The following is a 22,682-nucleotide window of genomic DNA, read 5'->3' on the forward strand; positions in this document are numbered from 1 at the left end:
ATGTCCATACCTTGCGTATTCTTCATAATCTTCATGATAAGCATACTTTTTGTTTGCATAGTGTACTTGTTCCTACATAGCTACTCCAAATGCATAGAAAAATGGTGACTTAGTGGTGCTATTCATTTTGAGTTGCAAGTAGCCAAAGGAGGGAAAATAATCTCTTCCAGATTCATCAACCAATTGTGCGATTGAAGTAGATATTCAACAAAGCAATGCACTCAATCAGTTAGCAAGCCTTGTATTCTCTATCAAACATTTGTTTGAATAATCCACCTCTCAGATTTTCCTATTTCCCGAAATCATGTTTGCATATGGATTTCCAATGGTCTAATCTATATATAATAGCACTTTTGTTTATGGATGGAAAAATCTTCTACAAAATTGATCTTAACATCTAACAGATGTTATAAGTGTTTGCAGCATACAAACTGTCCCATCTTCACCCATTGCCACATAATACTACTGATTTCTTGCAACCTTCCTCGTGCTTTCCTTAGTATCCCTTGTCTTAGTGGAAGAGCAAAAAGGTCCACTGTATAACAACGGTTTAACTGTTGTAATGATTTAGTGATCTATGACTATAATGTTGGAGTCATGCAGAAAAAAAATCCACTGTACAACAGGGTACAGCTGCTATAATGCTGAAACAAGCTAATGTCTAACCCAGCCTAGAGTTTGCATATGCTAGATTAATATTATTAATCACTAGAAGATCAATCTACTTAATTCATTTCCACATAGATTTGGATATGCCAAAACATTAGCAATGTCTAATTGAATGCATTCAAACATTTGCAGGCTTGCAATAATATTTCCTTCCCATTGTAAGAACACAAATGGATGCCAATGATCGGATTAACAGTTGCTCCTATAGAATTGAGAATCCTATTACCATGGATTAATTAGGAGTACTTTTGGGAGGACTGATTTGGGTTGTTGCATTAATTTCCTAGTATGGAGATTGTTTAGCATGATCATGACATCTCTCTCATACAGTAAATGCTTCAGTCACATTTTATAAAACCCCTTCTTTCAAAGAGCAAATATGATCCTCTTGCCAACTACACAACATCAGAAGGTTGAAGTCTCTCTTGCAGGTACAATCATCACATTTGAAGAATCCAAAGATGCCACAATAGCAATGAATAAGATCTCTAATGATCAAGTCTATCATATGAAAATTCTTCCTCCTTGGATGATCTGTGAAGGAATGAATCTGGCTCTATTGAACATCTTGGTGATGTAAAGAAAAAATTCAAGATTGAGGAGGATAATTCCCGATTGGTGGAGTAGCTACTACAGACTTCAAGGGAGTTGAAATTGCACTAGGAAACTACAATTACTTAGAGTCAACAATTTGCTTCAAAGAATACTAGTTGCAATGGACAAATGAATGTGGACTTTAGGTGAATCTTCATTTAGAAATTGAGCCACAACTGCTCCTCTTTTTCCTTCATTGTGTGATGCATCATAGAGAAATATTCCCAACTCCCGGACATGTAGAACCTTCCTCAACTTGGAAAGAAAATCAGTTCATGTAGTAGGGCTTCAAGGAAGTTTTGTGTCCCCATTCCACCGAACAGATGCTCATCAATCAATCAAGATGGTGAGCAGGATTCTTACATTTGGAATGAGGGCTCACAATTTGATTTGCCTTCTAATGCCACACATATAAACATATTAAGTCATCTTGTGCAAGCAATACATCTTTTCACAAATGTCTAATGCTGCTGCCACAGGTTCAATGAGGATCTATTCATCCAATTGAATTGATTCATATGTTTACCATTGGATCAGACTTATCACATTGTAGTATTGCTCAAAGTAAAACCTTTCCAGTTGCTCTCATTCAAGAGAGCTGTGTAGAGATCGTGTGGTCTACAACGGAACCTTTTGATTAGAGTAATAGTCTTGAATCCTTCTCTCTATTTGGCTTAGATGGAGCCTCTTTAGGTACCACTGGTGTAGGCATTTTGATGTTTCCTTTTTGCATCCTTTACTATCCTCTTACTCAAAGAACCATTTTACATGGACAATTTTACCCTTTAATTCATCTCTAGCTAGGACACCTACTTGCATTTCATTGACAAACTGAGTCCATCGAACTACATCTGAGAAGGAAATCAAGTAGGCTTATAGGAAATTGGCATTGACTTTTTGTTTAAAGATTTACAAGCTAATTTTGAGAAGGCAACAACTTCAAGAAAGCCAAAGAGCCTCTAGAAAGAACTAGCTTATATAGGTGAAGATTTCGTGGAATTTCTTGAAAAAAAAACTCTTCCCCACTAGACCTTTGTTCAAGACAGAGCTCTCTTGTCTGCAATGGTAGATTCAATCACAACAGGCTGACATTCTCAATACTGCAAACGCAAAGGGATGAGCACCTTAAATGGTTCGCCGTCAATGCGGGGCACGTTCCTAAGAATTTTTTTAGGCGGAAGGTCGATGGGGATGCCTATCCTTTCCGGGCGTCGATGCAAGTGTAAACGTGGGTGGTACCATTTTATCCACATGAGTATTAACGTCTTCGTGAACTAATTATTGTATGGAATTTCAAATTAATTGATTTATGAGGCTAGCTCTGCAATTATTCAGTTCGTTATTATTCTAACATGATTTTTTGAATTTTTGGCCTGATGTGTAGAGGAAGGAGAATTGGAAAAGCACGCCATGCGCAAGCATTCTAAAGATTATTTCCTCAAGAATGTATTAGACAATTATTGGATTATTGTATTAGACACACCGCTATTTCTTATAAAATTGTGCATAGCCTCTATGTAAATATTTATTAGATATGTTCAAAATAAAATATTAATGGTTCTAGAGAGTTGTGGATGCACAACTGTTAGCATCCATTAATTCAGATTACTCTATCTCTTTTTCAGTTTACTCAAGCTCTTTATGCAAAGAGTTATTGTAAAGGGCCTAAATATTGGGCAAAGAAGATTTCATAATATTATTATAAATACGGCATGAAGGGAGCTGCCCACTTCTTGTTGGGGGGAGATTGAACCCAATCTTGAGTCGTTCATCTTACTTTACCTTTTCTTTTAGTCTATTTTCAATTTCTCATGAGTCTATGCAATTTTATGAGTAAAAGAGAGAAAGAGGGTGCTTCTTCCATTCGCTACGCGCAAACCACGCATCCGTTGTTTGCAACAGTGGTACCAGGGCCCAGCCTACCTCTTGGCTTCCAATCGCCTATCCTCTAGCGTGAAGGCGAGGCCTCTACTGCAAACGGGCTTTACGGTCCATCTCATCGCGAATTGACTACACGGATGGATTCCTAGGCCTTCAAAACCCCAAACCCCTCTATTACAGTAATACCCACTCCCACATCATGGCGCCATATTTCATGAAGAGTTGGAGCTTACAGGTGATGACTAAGCTTAATTAAAGCTTACAGGTGATGAGGCTTTTAATTAAAGCTTAATTAAAAGCCTAGCTAAAGTTTAAGCAAGACCTTAAGCTCTTTTTTTGATTTCATGGAGGGGGGCCATTTTTTGATACCACAACAGCATCATGACACATTCTTGTCCAAAAACGTCAAGTTTTTTTCTAAACTTGATCAACTTATCAAGCTAGTTACATTACTAACTTACTTGATCAACTTCAACCTCTCTTACTTCGAGTCATACATAGACCTTGCAAATCTTCACAAGTCATAGCCGACTGTCTCTCGCATAGAGACAGTTCTCGCGCAGTTCTTTTCAGCTTCATAAATTCCACAAAATTTCCATTAAAAATTCCCACCTTTCTTGCCTACTTCCATCCATAATTTCTTGTCCAAAGACCATTTAAATTTTTGGTCTTACACACCAAAATTCTTCAACGACAAAGCAAGGTGTTTTTCATTTGCAAGGCATCCTAAATCTCCGGATTTCTCCATCAAGCAACCATGGCCAATTTCGACTCTGCATCACCGCTTCTTGAGCCAACCTTGGAGCAGCGTATGGATTTAATATCCATGCAACTTGAAGAAGAGCGTCAACACCGCGTACAACTGGAGCAAGAACTGAAGTCCCTCAAGCGTCCTGCCATTGAAATTTCTACCAATGACGACAACCTAGTCCGCACCATCAACGCTACTTTGGATGTCCATGCTAGTCGAAGGGAGTCCAAGATAAGCAAGCGTACATTCAAATTTAATTCTTTGATGGTATTAAAGATGGTCGCAAAATTCTATCATGGTTAAGTCAGTTCGAAGCTTATTTTGACAATGAGAAATACTCAGAAAGTGATAAAATTAAATGTGCATGTCATTATTTTATTGAGAAAGCTGCATTATGGTGGGATGTCACGTGTAAAAGCATTAGTCATCCTCTCACATGGAATGACTTTCGCAAAAAGGTTCTTGCAAATTTTCTCCTTACACAATTTGAGCTCTGCATGCAACAACAATGGGATCTATTCATGCAACGGGAATGTGAGTCTATCCCTTAATACACAGAAAGATTTTGGAGCACACTCTTGCAGCTCCAAATGGTGGAGCCAGTGGCCAAATCTACCTTCAAGAGAAAGTATATGTCCGGCTTAATTCCATCCATCCAAGCCGAAGTCAACATGTTCAAGCACAATAACCTGGAGACGAAGCCATATCCCTAGCTCACGATGCTGAAGAGAAGCAATCTAAAGACCGAAGGCAATTTCCGGCATCCAATAGTAATAACATGGGTCACAAATTTTGTTTTAATTCTTTCCGTAACTTCAATTCTCAATATGGAAAGAATCGTTTTAACCGACGGCCATGGATGTGAAATGTTCTTAATAATCATGGTAAATCAGTTTCCAATTCTAAGTCTCCCAATCTACCTTTAAATTTGCTTAAATCTAGTGAACCTAAAAATGTTAATCCCAGTGTCTCCAATGCCATTTCCAAAAATGTAATTTGTTATAATTGTAAGCATCCTGGTCATATTGCGAGTCGTTGTCCCATGGGCAACACCCATGATTGGAAGAAACCCACGGCACATCTAAATTTTCTTGGAGCTGAAGAATCCAATGAAGACCTTGAAGAAATGCTCGACTTTGATGAGGCTACACTTATCGGCAAAAATTCTAACGAATCTGAAGGCCTTGTTGGTAAAATTTCTTTGCATGCCTTATTAAAGATGCGATGTAAAATCAATAATAATGATATGATTGTTTTGCATGACAATGGTAGTACTCATGATTTTGTTTTAAAAAAAGTAGCTAGAAACTTACAACTTAAAACTATTCCATCTGCCTATAAAATTAAGGCTGCATTTCTAGGACAACAATATAATGGTACTAAAGAAGTTCATAATTTAGAAATTTGTATTGCATCTTATAAGGAAAAGTGAAAATTTTTAGTAGCACCTTTGCAATCTGTTGACGTAATTCTAGGAATGCCATGGCATCACCAATTCAACCCCAATATAGATTACAATACACACTCAATGCACATTGAGCACAAAGGTAAACAAATTTTACTCGAAGGGTTAACAAAAACTGAATTATTTCCAATTATTAGTCATACACAGGCGAAGCAAGCTTTGCGTAAACAATTAAAATCTTTCTTAGTATGGATTAATGAAGTTGATATTGCAACAACTGAACTAACTCCAAAGAAACAACATTTTATTGCTAAATTTTCTGATTGCTTTTCTAATGATTTACCTTTACAACTTCCTGATCCATCACAACTTGAAGGCCACCAAATTAATTTACTTCCTGGTAGTCAACCACCTTGCAAAGCTCCCTATCGCCATAACCAATTAGAACAGAAAGAGATTCAGAAGCAAATTCAAGAACTTCTAAGTAGAAAATTAATTCGTCCAAGTAGTTCACCTTTTGGAGCTCCTGTATTATTAGTTAAAAAGAAAAATCAAACTTACCACATGTGTATAGATTATAGAGTACTTAATAAAATAACGGTTAAAAATAGGTATCCAATACCTAGAATAGACGACCTTCTAGATAAATTACAAGGAGCAACAATGTTTAGTAAATTTGATTTAAAATTAGGATATCACCAAGTTCGTATGTCTACTTCTGGCATTTTTAAGACAGCTTTTTGTACATAATTTGGACATTATGAATTCTTGGTAATGTCTTCGTGAACTAATTATTGTATGGAATTCCAAATTAGTTGATTTATGAGACTAGCTGCAATTATTCAATTGGTTATTATTCTAACATGATTTTTTGAATTAGGCAAGCATTCTAAAGATTATTTCCTCAAGAATGTATTAGGCAATTATTGGATTATTGTATTAGACGCACCGTTATTTCTTATAAAGCGTGCGCATAGCCTCTATGTAAATATTTATTAGATATGTTCAAAATAAAATATTAATGGTTCTAGAGAGTTGTGGGATGCACAAGCTAGCATCCATTAATTCAGATTACTCTATCTCTTTTTCAGTTTACTTAAACTCTTTATGCAAAGAGTGATTGTAAAGGGCCTAAATCTTGGGCAAATAAGATTTCATAATATTATTATAAATACGGCATGAAGGGAGCTGCCCACTTCATGTCGGGGGGAGATTGAGCCCAATCTTGAGTCGTTCATCTTACTTTACCTTGTATTTTAGTCTATTTTCAATTTCTCATAAGTCGTGTGCAATTTTATGAGTAAAGGAGAGAAAGAGGGAGCTTCTTCCATTCACTACGCGCAAACCATGCATCCGTTGTTCGCAACAAACACATGTTTCCACAAGGTTTCTGTTTATGCTAACTCAGCATCGGATCAAGATGAGTTTGGTAGCAAGAGTAGGAGAGGAAACAGTCTTGCTAGGAGCGATGACACAACCAACTTGTTCACTAAAAGGGAGAAGAATATCGATGAGGATGAAAAAGAAGAGGGAGAAATTCTTGATGACGAAGAAATTATTTTCAAGTGTGCAGACTCAAATGTTGAATCTGGAGAAATTCAGACATGAGAAAGGAAATGTGCAAAAATGAGCCTCATGTGTAGCAAGTTTCTGATGCAAAAGGCACTACCTGCTCTGTTGAAGAATCTGAAGCTCCATATTTCAAACAAGAGCACAAAGAGAGAGTCTTTGATGGTGCTCCAGTTCTCCATAGTCAATGCTAGGACATACTCAAGCTTGTTCCATATCTGAACATACTTCGAAGCAAGGTCTCTCCTTCAAAGAAGCGACGAGGGTTCTTCTCATCCAAGGTTAACAGCATACAAGCATTATTGCAAATATGGCTGAGGGCATAGTATATGATACTCAATCTCCTCAGCTTTAGTGTTAGCCAATCTTCTCTTGTGCTTGCCATTCTCCTCCATCCCATCATCTTCAATGTAGTGCTTTCCAGATGAGCCATAATAGGCGCCAACATAGTAGGATGTATTATTCATTATGAATTGACGTGAGAACTATTATGCCACCAGATAATAATAAGCATGCAGTCTTTGTACCTCTTCAATCATCCTCCCTGCAATTGCCTATGCAGAAAAGACGAGTAGGTCCCATTCGGCCATATCACTCAACAAACGGAAGGAAAACCCTAACTACACTAATGTCCTTTCTATGCCTTCTGTCGTAGCTCTTTCTCATGCCTCAGCTGTGGCTTCTCTCTCTCTCTCTCTCTCTCTCTCTCTCCCGAAGATCAATAGGACCACGCGGCCATGCCTTGCCAGTGGCTCCAAAAACCTTTGAGATGCTTCCCAATCTCCCAGACTCCTACAATCATTTGCGAGAAGGCCCTAAAGCTCATCGAATCTCAGGGAGAATCAACTGAGAAGTTGTGTTACCTTCATGTATTTGAAGAGACATATATAACAGCATAAGAACAAAAGGAGTCCGCTTTCCTAGCCGAGATATGGAGAGCTCAGCCTTGATCTTTACTCCTTCAAGGACGCAGAGTATAGAGCCAGCTCCAAGGACTGAATAGTTAGAAGAAATTTTGATGTTGCTAGGAATTCCATGAAACTTCTCTCTAGAGTGTTGACTTCATCTCCACCACAGCGAGAAGTACTGAAAGAGGAGCTAACCTCCACATTTGTAGAGCACTGGAGATAGTCTCAAGTTAATGTACAATGATCCTCTACCAAGATTAGCACGCTCTTGCAGCAACCAGAAGCATTGTATCTATGTTTATCACATAGAGCTTTAGGACAGTGCATTTTGATCTGATCCTGCTTGCTGACCATGTTTTGCATCAAACTTTCCAAGAATAGTTATGACCACACTTCATGTGTCAAGTAGAATGAGACTTTGACAAGCATTCAAGTCATTATGCAAAAGAAAGAAGATATGCAAGGAAATCCACCATTGAAGGTCACTGAAAATCTTGAGAGACAATATGAGGAAGAAGAAGATGAACCCTACTTTCAAAGAAGTAGAGGTAACTTTAGTCCCCTCTAGTCTCCCATAGCTCTTCTTTTAACAAATGTCCTTCAAAATAAGCCAAAATTTGATTACAACCTGCTAAAATAGTTGGAACTTGCCATTATCCCCACTGGTTCATGCCAAGAACCTCCATCTTGGTTACAGTTTGTCATAGATCTCCATGTCTAACCATGGTTATGAAGGAACTAACTCTTGTGACTAAATTTGAATTGTAGTTTTCTCTCCCTAGTCACTACAACTAGATCTAATGCATGAAAATGAGTTTTGAAAGGATCTAAACTATTGCTCTGATACCAATGTAAAGAAGGTCTATTCTACCATGAAAATTAATAGAAAACTAATGAATTGAACTAAGGAAATAACAAGAAATAATAATGAAAATGCTTCAATCATGGCCATGCCATAGACATCTTTCATTATAACACAGCATAATATAGCCATGGAAAAGATGAAATCAAGATACAAGAAACAAAGCTTGGTACTCACCCTAAGATGGTGATGAACGAGAAATCTCTGAGAAAAATAGTGTAAGTATCAAAATGCTCCCACATTAGCACTTCTTGCCTTTTTATAGTAAACCCTAGTATCATCATGGCCAAGGTATTTACATGGTTTATTTTGGTAAAGGTAAGTGAACTAATGTGGCTAATTTGCTTCATTACAATATCAGACCACTCCTTTGCAAAGAACATCTCCTAATAATTTCAGCTTGCCATCTAGCCTATTTAGCTCTTTCTTGCTTTTGAAGCTTTAATTGATGGTCTTTTGGATCTAATTCACTATCTTTTGGCATAAACCAATAAATTGCCCCCTATTGACCAAGATTTAGAGATCGCCACTTATTAGCAGCTCACAAAAAATATACCAACAGTCGAGACCTAAAATGGACCCGCCGACACTCACTCTATGGCACTAGTTGGGCCTTTACTACACACCCAAACCACCTCTTGGCCTTGTGGCCAGGAGCGTCTAAGGGGTATACTACCCCCTAACCTCTAATGTAGAACTTTGCATTTGTAGGGATTGTAATCCAATAGATAGCCCTTCCCACGCTCCTCAAAGGGAGTCCCTGCACATATAAGTGTAATACACCACATAAGCACATACAAAGGAAGTGCCCCTTGGCTGATTGCCAGGGCCCCACTACAGCTCTCCTACCTCAGGGGTTGGCCCTAAGATGCATCACTAATACATAGAACACATACGATACATGCTCTATTCTTTTAATGAATCATTCCAAGAGATTTAATATATTCCTTACTGAATACTCCCCAAGGAAATCGATCACTAGCCCTATAGCCTAGGGTACCTCATCTCCTCAACGTGGGTCATTGTTCACATGAAGGAAATTGTTGTGCATCTAAGATGATACTATGTGTTGTATGCAATGCAATTGTGTGTGGTTTATAGTGCTCAAACATTTCTTCAATCAACAACCAACATTGTGAAGGTGTAAAAACATTTCTTCTCATGCCTTTACTCTAAACATAATTGTTGTGTTGCATAGGGCCAGCACCGAGCATGCTTGTGATATTGGACCCTCTTAATTTTCAAAATCACATGTCCTATATGCTATGCATAACAAAAAAATAAAATTTCAGTGTATTATTAGCCCTTAACACTTCTCTCCTCCCTATCGCTCAAGACTGTGCATTCGATGGTATGTTTAGAGAATTTTTTTTTGAGTTTTTCTTCATAAAAATAGTAAATACCTACTTTAATATAAAGATAGGGCTAAAATGAGGCTCACTCTCATGCCTCAACCTTATCATACATTTACAAAAGCAAAATATCTATTGGAAAGTGTCAACACACCTCCAGTCACGAGATGCATACAATATAAAGTGTGGTTCATTGAATAAGTCGTAAATTTAATTGACCTATCAAAAAATATTAAGGAAATAAAAAAACAGTCATCTAATTATTTCTTTATAAACACGCAAAACCTGTGACATTGCAATTTTAAGGAAAATCATGAGTTTTTGGGGTTTTGTTGCATATGTGGTGTTCCTATGAAATGGAATGTGAGATAAAAATAATTCTCAGCAAGCTTGATCAATCCAAATCAGTAAATTAAAAAATCAATATTTACACTGCTTCACGCTCCAACATCATCCCACCATCCATATCTCGTGTCTCAGCCCACTTTCTTCTTTCATAGATTAAGCATGAGAACACACATAAAGAGGAGAGAGAAAAACTAGAAATTCAGATTTTTGATCAGCCAGCCAGTTTGCGAGATTGAACAGGTGATTGGAGGTTTAAAAATCAAGGAATCTATTTATGTGATCTGTTGTATGCCTTCCTTGTAGCCCATACATGCCTTCTCCTCCAAAATCATCACAGGGGGTAGCATTTTTTTTTCACACCATTTCAAATACTCCCCTTTTGATAAAAAATTTGAGGGTCTTTGGGCCCCCCAAAAGGCCCACGCCCATAACCTTTCAAAATTGGGTCAGTTTTGACCTTCAAACTGCAATGCCTCTCGCAGTTCCTTTGTTCGGCAACAAATAATTAACAATCTAAAAAATTCAACGCTTCTAGCTCGATGTCTCGAACAGCCGAGAAGTCATATTTCTTCAATTCGAATGTTAGAAAAACTATGAAAAATCCACAACAACCACAACGTTCAAAATTTTCATTCCCATCTTCCACGGTCTCTTAAAATCGTTGAATCTGCATGTTCGCTTTCGTTGGCTTTGAATTCCCATGTAAAAGTTTCATTATTTTGCGTCTTTCTAGGAATTCCTACATAAAATTTACATTATTTTGTTCCTTTCTGGCACTTCCTGGGTGTTTAAATTCTACTCTCAAGTATCGATCCGCTCATGAACATATGAGCCAGAAAGATGCACTTGAGGATACCATCCTTACACTCGAACCCTCCATAGGAATTCCCTCAGCACCTATCTACATGATGACCCTTGACTCTATGCCTAATTTCTTCTAGGGCCATCCCACTCCAAAAGGCAAACTTGAGTTGAGGAAGATCTTGAGTTAGTGGAGACCATACTTCTATGGAGGCCTGATGGGACCTGAAATGGGCCGGCACTGGCTATGGCACTAGCCGGACCTCATGCTCATGACAGACAAACACACCCTCACGGCCTCGCGGACCAGGAGTGTCTATCTACTGCTAAAGGACAAATTGTCCTAAAGCCTAATCTATGCGTTTATAGTTTCATCGTTTTGTAGTCCAACGTTTCCCTTTTTCATAAACTCCTCAGAGGGAGAACCCATACACATTGGCAATGCCATGATAATCACATCCATGGAGGCAACCTCTCGATAGAAACACCGCGGCCCCACTGCAGCTCTCCTACATCGCAGGGATTGGCCCCTTGATGCGCTGCTCAACATATAAAACAAACGATCACAAACTCCTCTCTTTTATATTTCGAATCCAGGAGATATACCATGCTTCCTCACCAAACAGTCCCTTAGGAAACCGACCCTCTAGCCTATGGCAAGGGATAACCTTACGCTCTCAATCGTGGGTCCAATTCCTAAGAAAACAATTGCCATGCAGTCCAGGAGCTTTTCCGTTGATATCATGAACTATGCATAGTGCATAATGTGAATGGCTTAGTGCACAAACAGAAGAAAATCATCATTGTGCATCGTGCGAAACCATTCTTTCCATGATTTTCATGCTAACGTTTATGTAAGGCAAAGAGAAAAGACACCGAGCCTTACACTCATGCTGCCTTTCCCTTTATTTTAAAACAACGTCCTATAGGCATGATGCAACACATAAAACAGATTTAAGATTATATTTTGGCGCTCAACCTCCCCTCTCACCCTACCGTTTAATGTTTTGCATTCGTTGATAGGTAAAAATGTCATTTTATATGTATTTCCTTATAAAGAAAGCGATAAATACGAACGAAAACATAGAAACGAGGGTAACCCAATGCCAACCTCATGCTTTACCTTCATTATACGCTGTACCAACACACATGTAATTTTCTGGCATTTTTCTTTTACCGTTTTCTAAATTTCTCCCATTTAAAACTCAATTTTCACCATTTTTTGGTTATTTTCCTCTACTTTCTTCAATTAAAAAATAACTAGAAATTAAGATTGATTGTGGGCTGTGGCCCTTAGGTTCCTTGACAGCAAAATTTCAGGTTTTGTTGGCATTATGTCTCATAATTTCCCATTTATTTTGCAAAAAACCCCATTTTTACCCCCTTAAACGCGTGTTTTTCGAGGTTCATAACATTAATTTCAGCCATATCACTTATGATTTTCTGTTTTTCTGATTATAAACTCTTGAAACTCATAGAAAACAACATCATAATGAATATTCAGCCCATGGGAACAATGTTTCATCAAACAAATAGCATAAAAACTCATTTTTTCTTCATAAAAATTGAATTATTGCTTAGGCTCCGTGTTTCGGGATCTCGGTTTTGCTGCAGGACTGCGGGTCAGCCCACATTCAATGTCCAGCATCTTCACAATCAACAATCTTCATGTCTACATCGATCCGGAAGCAATCCAGTCCCAATCGAACAAGCTTTCCTTCACCATTCTTCATTTTCCTCTTGCACACAAGAACAGCCCCTTAGGGGAGAGAGACGGAGGAGAGAGAAAGACTAGATTTCCATCTCTTCATTCAGGCCACCATTGCTCGGGCGAAGACAAGCGAAATGATCAGCAAGGAAGGAGCCATATTGCTATTGGATGCAAGTGGGGAAACCTTTACTAACCACTACAAAACTCAACCCTTATGTAGCAGGACAACCAATACACATTACTAGGTCACTGCAAGCTCACAGTCACAATTGAGACAAAAAGCATGCCATTCCTCTTCTATGTTCATCCAAACATCAAAGGTGTAGAGAAAGAGATCCTCCTGGGAGTACCTTCAAATATCTTACCCAATGCAATGTCAACTTTGTTGACAAAAGGATTAAGCTATAGCTACCTGACACCCATATCATCATTGCCTTTGCATCCAAACAAGGATAGTGAGAGTGAAATTCAAAGACCATTAAGGTACGGGAAAGACATGGAGAAGAGAAAATTTAAGGCAGAATTTGATCTTGTTAGAAGCAACAAAGATGGATTTGGCAATTTTTACAAGCCACGGGAGACGAGATTTCAAAGTGATTTTGAAGAGCACTTGCAGATTTTTCATAATTTTTCTAGACACCGGATCAATCCAAAGTGAGTGAGCAGCTGTGCAGGACCTGAGCCGGGCAGGCAAAAATTTTCAAAAGTTGAATCGGAGGTCAGGAAGTCGAAGTGCAAGAGGGTGAACAAGACAAAGCAAAAAAGGGTCAAAAATTTTAAAGGATGGGCATGGGCCTTTGGGGGGACCAATGGCCCCTAAAAAATAATCGAATTTGTGAGGGAGATGGGGGTTTTTCCAAACAACGTCAAGATACTGCCACCCCCTCCATTTTGGCGATGACTATGGGAGAGGCCCATTGGGGGTTGAAAAATAATAGATACAACAAATTACACCCATAAATTCCTACATTTTTTCACTCTCCAATGCCCGTCTCCACTTGCGCAATGGCTATTCGGTTGCTGAGATCCAAATTCAAACTTTCTCTCTCCTCTAAGGTGTTGATCATACGCAAAAAATAAAGAAGAGGATGCGATGAAGGATGCTTGTTCGGTGGCCAAGACCAGATTGCTCCAAGATCAAAAGGAGGACGAGAGGAAATGTCTAGCGCAGTCGGGGAACAAATGATAGGTCCTTTTGGCTACCCAAAACCATTTCATAAAAACATGCAACACATAAATACGCAGTATGCTCAATTTTTACAAAGGAAATTGCATTGTTTTGATGTTTTGATGGCTTTGATTTCACCCTTCCCCCTTGAGAATGAGAAGGATCCTTCCTAGGATTAGAGGTTAAAGGGTTAAGGGCATTCAACATATGTGCACGGTGCTTCACTTTCGCATAAGCCAAGCATAGAAGTTCGGATTATATTCCATTTTAGCATAGTGGTCCATGTTGACGGATTGAATGCCTACGTGAGTGACGTAGGTAAGGATGTCCATTAGGAAGTCATCGAATTCAATTCGGCTAGCAATGTGTAGCTTCTTCTCAGTTAGAATATAGGATGGTTGAGGAGGTGCTCTTCTAAGGGTCGGTTATGAATTGTTGTCAAAATCCTATAGGAGGTTGGAGCTACATAAGTAGGGTCATACTCTAAGGTTTTGATAGCACATCTCTCTTTAGAATTAGTCATGATTTGACATCCCTCAAATTCCCATTGAAGTCAGAGAGCATACCATTTCCTCAAGAAAGAAGAGGCGTTATCAGCAAGCTGCTTCAACTCTTTGATTTCTTAGTCGGGTGCATAGGTAGTGCAATAATAATATGACGTGATGCGACATCATTTCTATGCAGCAAGGTAGCGTATGCACCTCTGTTGTTTACTAAAGGCTCTTCCAAAAGGTCTAAGTCCAAGTGGTCATAACTTTTAGCAAGCGACCAAAAGGTGGCATCTAAGCATCTAAGGCAAGCAACCAAGTTATCCCTTGTTTTCTCAATGAAGTCCGCAGCCAAGGTTAGAATTGATCTCTGCCCATAAGAGGGTTTAAGGTATGTAGGTGGCTGGGGCCTGTTGACTAAACTAGAGAGTTCAGAGCAGTTGATTGTTATGGTTCTAGTTGATTCTGCAATTTTGGCATGGCCTCTTGTTCAATAGCCTAGGTTGTGGCTATTAGGGGTGCTTCTGAGGCTTGAGGGGCACTAGTAGGCCCAAGTTGAGACAATTTGTTTGCTGCAATTTAGGCCTATAAATTGTTTTAGATTCTATGGGGTTGGGCTTCAGAGATTTTATAGATTTAGCTGCCTGAGGCTCTTGTGGCGCCTAAGTGCCTAATCCATCCTGATGTTTTGTGTGGTCAAGTATGAGGGCGGTGTTTGAGTGGGTCGCTTGGCTATTTTGGCTTTAGGTACCCGGATCTAGATGTTATCCTCATAGTAGCCTTGCGCTTGCAAAATAAGGACTTGGGAACCCATCGCAGCTTGACCGTATGTTGATGTCTATGGTTTCGTTGTGGCCTTGCGGGATCACGGATGTGTGCTCCTAGGGGGCAGCTATGATATTTAGGTACCCATTTAAGCCTTGGTTCAGGTGTCTTAGTTTTGGCTTCAGTTGTTTGCAGGTCTTTAGGGTTGGCGGGTGGTAGCGAGTCACAACCCCCCTCCTTAGACTTGGCGGTGGGTTTCTCTACCAGTGGCTTCATGGACTTTGAAGGACTCATGCAGCCCTTGTTGAAAGCAGTGACTATACATATGTTGCCTATGGCGAGGTGGATACGCTGAGACTCGTAGTCAACATTGCAATGAGCTTGCTTTTTGAATGTGCATCCTAATAGCGATTCTATACCTGCATCTTTGGTATTTGGCAACATGTAGAAGATCATTGGTATGCTTTCAGACTTGATAGAGATTGTAGCCTTGAACTTTCCCAAGAGTGCATATGATCGGCTCCCATATGGGTTGAGTTTGGAATTGGTGGGCTACAACTACGGTTTGCCAATGTGAGTCCAATGATCATGAGTTAAGATATTAAAGTCAGCTCCCTCACTGTTTAATGCATTGAAGGTGTATGTTTGCTTGGCAGTGACCATTATGCTTAGCTAGGCTAGTTCTACTACTTCCTCATCCTCATCGTCAATCTCTATGATAGTAGCCACTCGTACATTGATAGGGGAATCTAGAATTAGAGGCTCATGCAATGGGTGCATGGGAGGGTAGTACTTCTTGATGCGGCTGTCATTGAAGAAGCCTATGCCCTCTCCTTCCAGGGTTTTAATTTCCACACTATCGGTTTTGCTGATGGCGCATACCCTGAAAGGCCCTATCTCTGAACTTCATCTTCTGTTTATGACCCTTGATAGAGTACAAGAGTATGAAGTCTCCCTATTCAAAATCTCGTTGCCTGACATGCTTGTCAAACCATCTTTTTTGTCTTGCCTTCTCGCATATTAGTGCATGGGTGGCTAGAAGTCAAGTTTCTGATAGGCATTCTAGCTCAACTAGGAACTCTGTCCATGCCTCCTTTCCATCCCATCTTTCTTCATGAGCAATTCTTAGGCTAGGAATGAAGAACTCTATAGGTAGAATTACTTCAGTCTAGTAGATCACCTGAAGAGAGTCTATCCCACAGCCATTTTATAGGCTATGCAGTAGGCCCATAAGGCTACCATGAGTTTGTTATCCCTGTTGCTATGCAAAGCAAAGACTACCTTGGTTAGGATTTTTACTAGAATTTTATTCATAGACTCAACCTGGCCATTAGCGTAAGGGTAGTACAGTGAATATTTTTTATGGATGATTAAAAAGGTAGATAGGAGATGAGTGATCACTTCATTGATGAAGTGCGTGCCTTGGTTGCTAACCAGTTCGATGGGACAGCCAAAATCTTGAGATCACCTGTTCCCAAAGGAACTTGGTAGTGGTCCTCACGTCACTTTTTCTTGTAGCTCATGCTTCCGCCCACTTTGTGAGGTAGTCTCTGTGGCAACAATGTCGTATTTTGCTTGTGAGTATTGTATGATAGGACTAATTGGTCCAATGAAGTTGATTCCCCATTTCTCAAATGGTTGCCTTGAAATAATTGGACTCAACTCCATTTTTTCCTTGTGAACTGGTGCGTTGGTCCTCTGGCACTCATCATAGTGCTTTACGAAGCGTGCTACATCTCAAAAAAGAGTAGGCCACCATAGCTAAGACTGTAGCACCTTGCAGCCTGTTGTATCTCCATTGAAATGCCCTCACAGTTTTGCATCGTGTGCCTCTACAAGCACATCATGCATTTCTTCCTTGCACACGCATCTACATAGCAATCCATCTTGCCCTAGTTGATAGATTTGGCCTACTATCAACAATTGATAAGGTTAGATTTTGAGAATGAGTCACCTAAGTTGGGCTTTTTCGATTGGTTGTTCAGCGAGTTTGTCCTCAAGCACTTGGACTATGTCATCTGCCCTCAATAAGGCGTCAAATCAGCTCTAAACAAATCTTTTGCACTGGATAGGCTAAATAGATGGGCATCAGGTAATTCATCTGCAATGCCTTGTCTAGTGGCTTCTCCCATGGGGATGCGAGACATATGGTCGACCATATAATACTTCTTTCATTTATGCAAAACCATGGAGAATTTGAATTCTAAAAGTAGAAGTATCCATCAAGCTATGCGCCCTGTAGTGCATGATTTATTAACAAGGTAAAGCAGGGCTTGATGGTCAACAAAAAAGGTAAAAGGCGTAACCAAAAAATAGTGACGAAACTTCTTTATAGCAAAAACCATGGTGAAACCTTCTCTCTCCATTGTTTAATAATTCATTTCCATGTTTGTGAGTTGGCTACTAGCAAAATCCACAAGATAGTCTAAGTTGTGTTCACCAGGCTGGCACAACACCGCTCCCACATCAAAGTTAGAAGCGTCAATGTGAACATGAAAAGTGATTGTCCAGTCTAAGGCTTGTAGAATTGGCACAGACTCCTTCCTAAACATATCCTTGAATATAGCACACATGAGCCTTTGGAAGGTAGCTAGTGCGTTAGTTAGTCCAAAGGGCATGACTATGCAGGCAAAGACCCCCCACGCAGTGGCAAAGGCGGTCTTGTGCCTATCCTCAGGGTGCAATTGCACCTAGTTGTACCCCAAGAAGCTATCCTAGAAACTTTAGGCCTCTTTACCAGTCACTCTTTCAAGCATGTGATTGGTATATGGCAATGGATAATTATCTCTCTTCGTAGGAGCAATATTTACCTTCTTGTAGTTGATGCACACTCTGATTTTCCTTCTCTTCTTTAGTACGATGACTATGGGTGCAACCCGATCTATGTGCTCAATCTCGTAGATGAATCCTGCTCTCATTAGCTTATCAATTTCTTCCTTGATAGCATGGGCATGCTTTGGATTCATGGGATACGGTCACTGTTTGACCAGCATTGTGACAAATGTCATGGATATATTGTGAGTCACTACACTCGGATCTACCCCCTTGAGTTCCTCCAAGGACCAAGAAAAGACATCTATATACTCTTTCAAGAGAGCAATGAGACTTGCTTCCTCTCCCTTGGTTAAGTCATCAACTATAAAGGCAGGCTGAGGTGTCTCCCCCTCCCTTGCTAAATTGAGCTCCTTGACCTTGGCAGGTCCTTCTATTGGTTCGCTTGATTTTCCCTACTATTCAGCTCCCATCAAGATCACTACCCTATCACCTTTCTTGAACTTGGTGAATCTCCTTGGTAGGTCTTGCGGTGTTCTTTACTTCTCTGCTTGCACATGCTTAGGCTACTTCCTTCTTCCCTCCTTTAATCTACGGTGCCTAAGGTGGATGGGTAAGTCCCCTCGGGGAAGTTACTATATGTATATCCTCTACATCACGTGCATTCAAGGCCTATTTATAAATATCTTTATCAGTAAACTTTTTTGAAATAAAACATAACCCTTTTCTATTCAATCTGTATATAACCCCTTTATATTATATCCTTTTGTATGTAAAAAATATATAAAAATGGTATTTTAAAAATACATTATTTTGAACGCACATGATGCACACATATATTCATGAGTAACTTACCCAAGTAAGTTCCCCTTGGTGCGTCTAGTCTTGGAAGGTTGAGGTATCTCAGGATCACTATTCTAAGATTACTTCCGATTCAGAATCGAACTCTCCGTCTTCGCCAGAAGAGGGAGTCTCTCCCATTGGTTGTAACTTCGATGGTGAATCCGTCTTAAGAAATGGCGTGGCACTTGGTTGGGCTAGGCGGCTTACTCAAAGTCTATTGCACCTACGTGCTCCAACCAGGTGCAATCACAATCCATGCGCATGACTCCTCTTTCGATTCTAAAGGTATTTTCCCTATGTGGCTTGGAGTCTGCTCGTATTTGCTCTATCACTTGTCCCTCCATGTCATATTCTATCATGTCAATTTATCCTTCACTCTCATCCACTGAAGGAAAAACAGTCCTCATATTCATCGTTAGAGCTATTGGTCATCGTCTCCTAGGTCTTGACATGTCACATCTCTCTCGTCTGTGTGGCTAAGGCCCAAATTGTACATCAAGTTTAAGTCGTGCACTTTGGTCCATCACCACTTAGGTTTGTTCAAGAGATCTTCGAGTGGTTTAAGGTTTGCTGATGGGTTGCCAGCTAACTTGTCAGTGAGGTGTTCTAAGATCTCATGGAGCTCTCGTCTATTATTTGGTACTTGGAATGAGATTGGGTTAGGTCCTCTCTACATACTCCTAGCCATCATGTGGATTGCCACTAAGGGCTCTTCTTAGGTCTTGCCAAAACTTCTTTAACAGCTTGCTCGCATTCCTCATTGTTCAAGAATGACAAGTCGATTGTAGCAAGGACATGCATCCAATCTTGCTCATCCTTAGGGCAAGGGATATACTTAGTCAGTGGCCTGTAAGGTTCTCTTTTTTGGCCATCACCCTTCACCATAGTGGAGATGGTATCTAGGTTGATCGGTGTGGTCTTCTAGATGTCTCTACTCTTATTGCTTTTGTTTGATTGCCTAGGAAGACTAGTCTGTTGTCCCAATCTTCTATGACTCTCGCATTGCACATCCAGGGTCGGACTAATAGGATATCATAGTCCACTCCCTTTATGACTATAAAATTGACTAAGAATTGGAATCCTATGATTTTTATTAGCCAATTCTTTAACACACCAAATGGCTTCACTTTTTTTCCATTAGCTAGAGTGACATTAAACATGGCTGTCTCAACTAGTGGGCTACCCCAAGTCTGGAGCACTGCATAGCTTAGCACATTGACTCTCACTCTCGTGTCTACAAATCCTTTCCTTGTGGTATCGCCTAGAGCTAAGACCGGCAAGACATCATGCGTTTCAATGCCCTCCTAGAAAGCATTGACATGTAAGGATTTTGGCACTGAGTGCTTTGTCAGACTCAGTATTTGCATTTTTATGTCATGTTTGTGCAAGTTTGCAATGCCTTGCCCCATTGATCCTTCAACATGTTGTTTCAGCTCTCGCCACAACACCAGCATGCTAAGCATCACAAGGTGGTTATGGTGAGGAGATCACTAGCTACTTGCCGCTCTCCTATCCCTATGCTTCCTAGCCAATGCCCTTGGCTGATTCACTGGCCCATAGCATTTAGGCTTTGTTTATGCATCACTGCTTGTGGTGTAGTCACATCTCTAGATTTTGGTCGTGGAGGTGACACTAGTGTGCTAATGCTTTTAAGAGATCCTCAATCTCGTCCTCCAATATGGGCTTAGTGTCTTTTAGGTGTTCCTAGGCTTCTTTCACCCACTCCTTCAGTTTTTCGATGGCTTTGAGTTGGTGCCTTCAGTTGGGGTCTCCCCGACCTTCCCACTTCCCTTCTCAGCCATCCTTGGGGCTGACGTTTCTGCTTCTGCTTTTGTCACTTTCTTTCCCACATGCAACATTGTGTCACTCTCTGTTTTCAACGTGACCTTTGCACCCAATTTCTTCCTCCTCCTATGGCTCCTCTTTCCGATTGAGGCTGCATCTAAGTTGCTAGGCCCTAGCAATGATATGCTAGCTTGCTTTGTATGTGCGCAAGCAGGTCATGACACACAATAGGATAGGTGTGGCCTCCCCATTGAGTGTCGCAACACCGAACAATCCCAATGGGGATGATGGCTATCTAAGGGCTTTCATCTAGGACAATCAACAAAGAGGTGTGTGATTTTGCATTCAGCAGATCTCTGATAAGTCTTATCTTGATTTGCTTGCTCCCATTCAGGGCAGCCTGAAGAGATATGTCCTGGGCAGCATGTGATTGGTTCTTGGGTTTGCCCTCCTAAGGGTCTATCTCTCCCTCTACCTAATGCCATTGCTGGTACTCGTCAGTAGTCCATAAGGATTGCATTTTCCTCTTCATCATATGAGATGTAAGGGTGTACGTAAGGCTCTTTGTCATTCAGCTCCTCCACGTAGTGGACTGGGGCATCACTGGTGGATGGGTCACGTAGGGTCCAAGTGGTCTAGGTATGCCCGTAGGGTTTATCTCCATCCAAGGAATTGCTGGCTTGGTGTCATTGGGTGCCGGAGAGCCAATGGGGCTCCCGCTCTTGAAGAATTTTGGCGGCCTATTCGCTAGGTATGGATGATTGTATGGTTGAGAGTACAAGAGTCTCCTCAGTGGTCTACAATGCATGGCATCGTGGTTGAACCTACCACAATTGGCACAAGATCAGAATCGAGGGTCATGACACTCAGTTGGTAGGTGGTTTCCATCGCAATACATGCATTGGATGTGAGGGGGTGTGTTAGAAATCAAGCTCCACGTGTATCTCTTTATGTCTGTGTGGCTGACAGACACCGATACAACTATACATGTGTGTGACATTGAAGAAGTCAGTGTAGACTTGATCTAACCATAGTTACATGATGGTTAGTGTAAAACCTATTGTAGTCTCTTTTTCAGTTAGCAGTCAAGTAATTAATAATGAGAAGATAATGAAGATGAGCTAAAGCTCATGGTTCCACTCTACTCTATGTCTCTCCTTCTCTTCTAATATGGTATCAGAACCATGTTAGGTGGGCTCTCTGGAGTAGGAGGCAGTGAAGAAGACCTGGAGAAAGTGAAGATCTAGGTTCCCTAAAGAGAGGCAAGGCTACCATTGTCCATTGTAAAGGTAGGCATTGGTTCTTCTTATCTCTCATTGCTCAAGTGGTTGCTATAGCTTGTTTGGGAGCTTGCTAAGGATTCTTTGAGCACTTCTAAGGGTGCATTTGTCATCTCATCAACTACACAAGCAGCAACAGCAACCTCTAGACCTGTTAGCATGATTGTGTCTATTTTTTAGGCTGCCTCTATTGATTGTAATCCATCACATAAGGTGATTATGGTGTGGTCTAATGCTTGTTTGCATACATTAGATGGTATTTTGAAGGCTTGACATGCCAATGCTTGGCTACGGGAAGAGATATAAACTAAAATATAGGTATATAGATCTAGGAAAAGACTTGAACTACTGTACATAGATAGCATACAACACATACATGGCTTTGGTTAGAGGTTGAAGCTCTCTAACATACATAGGAACACTCATTGAAGCATATATTCACGGTGAAGGACATATGTATTGACTCTTGAGTCTTGGACCTGAAGTTTGGAGATAAAAACATTCAAATATGGAAGCCTTTCTCAGGCTGAAAACTATCACAAGTGTGTGAACAGCAAGCATTTGTATTTGCCTGAAACATTACATGACATTGATTGGTCTCTATCAAGTGTATGGCTTGGGATATGACTGGGGAATTTTTGGAGCATTAAGAAAAGCACTAAATACTACTAAAAACTAAAATCAAGAGCTCGAATTAATGTAGTTACATTGTCTTGGCTGGATACAAACT

This window comes from Lygodium microphyllum, chromosome 3 (assembly GCF_053477565.2).
Source record: "Lygodium microphyllum isolate KBCC chromosome 3, Lygodium_microphyllum_v1.1.10, whole genome shotgun sequence".
Taxonomy (NCBI): Eukaryota; Viridiplantae; Streptophyta; class Polypodiopsida; order Schizaeales; family Lygodiaceae; genus Lygodium; species Lygodium microphyllum.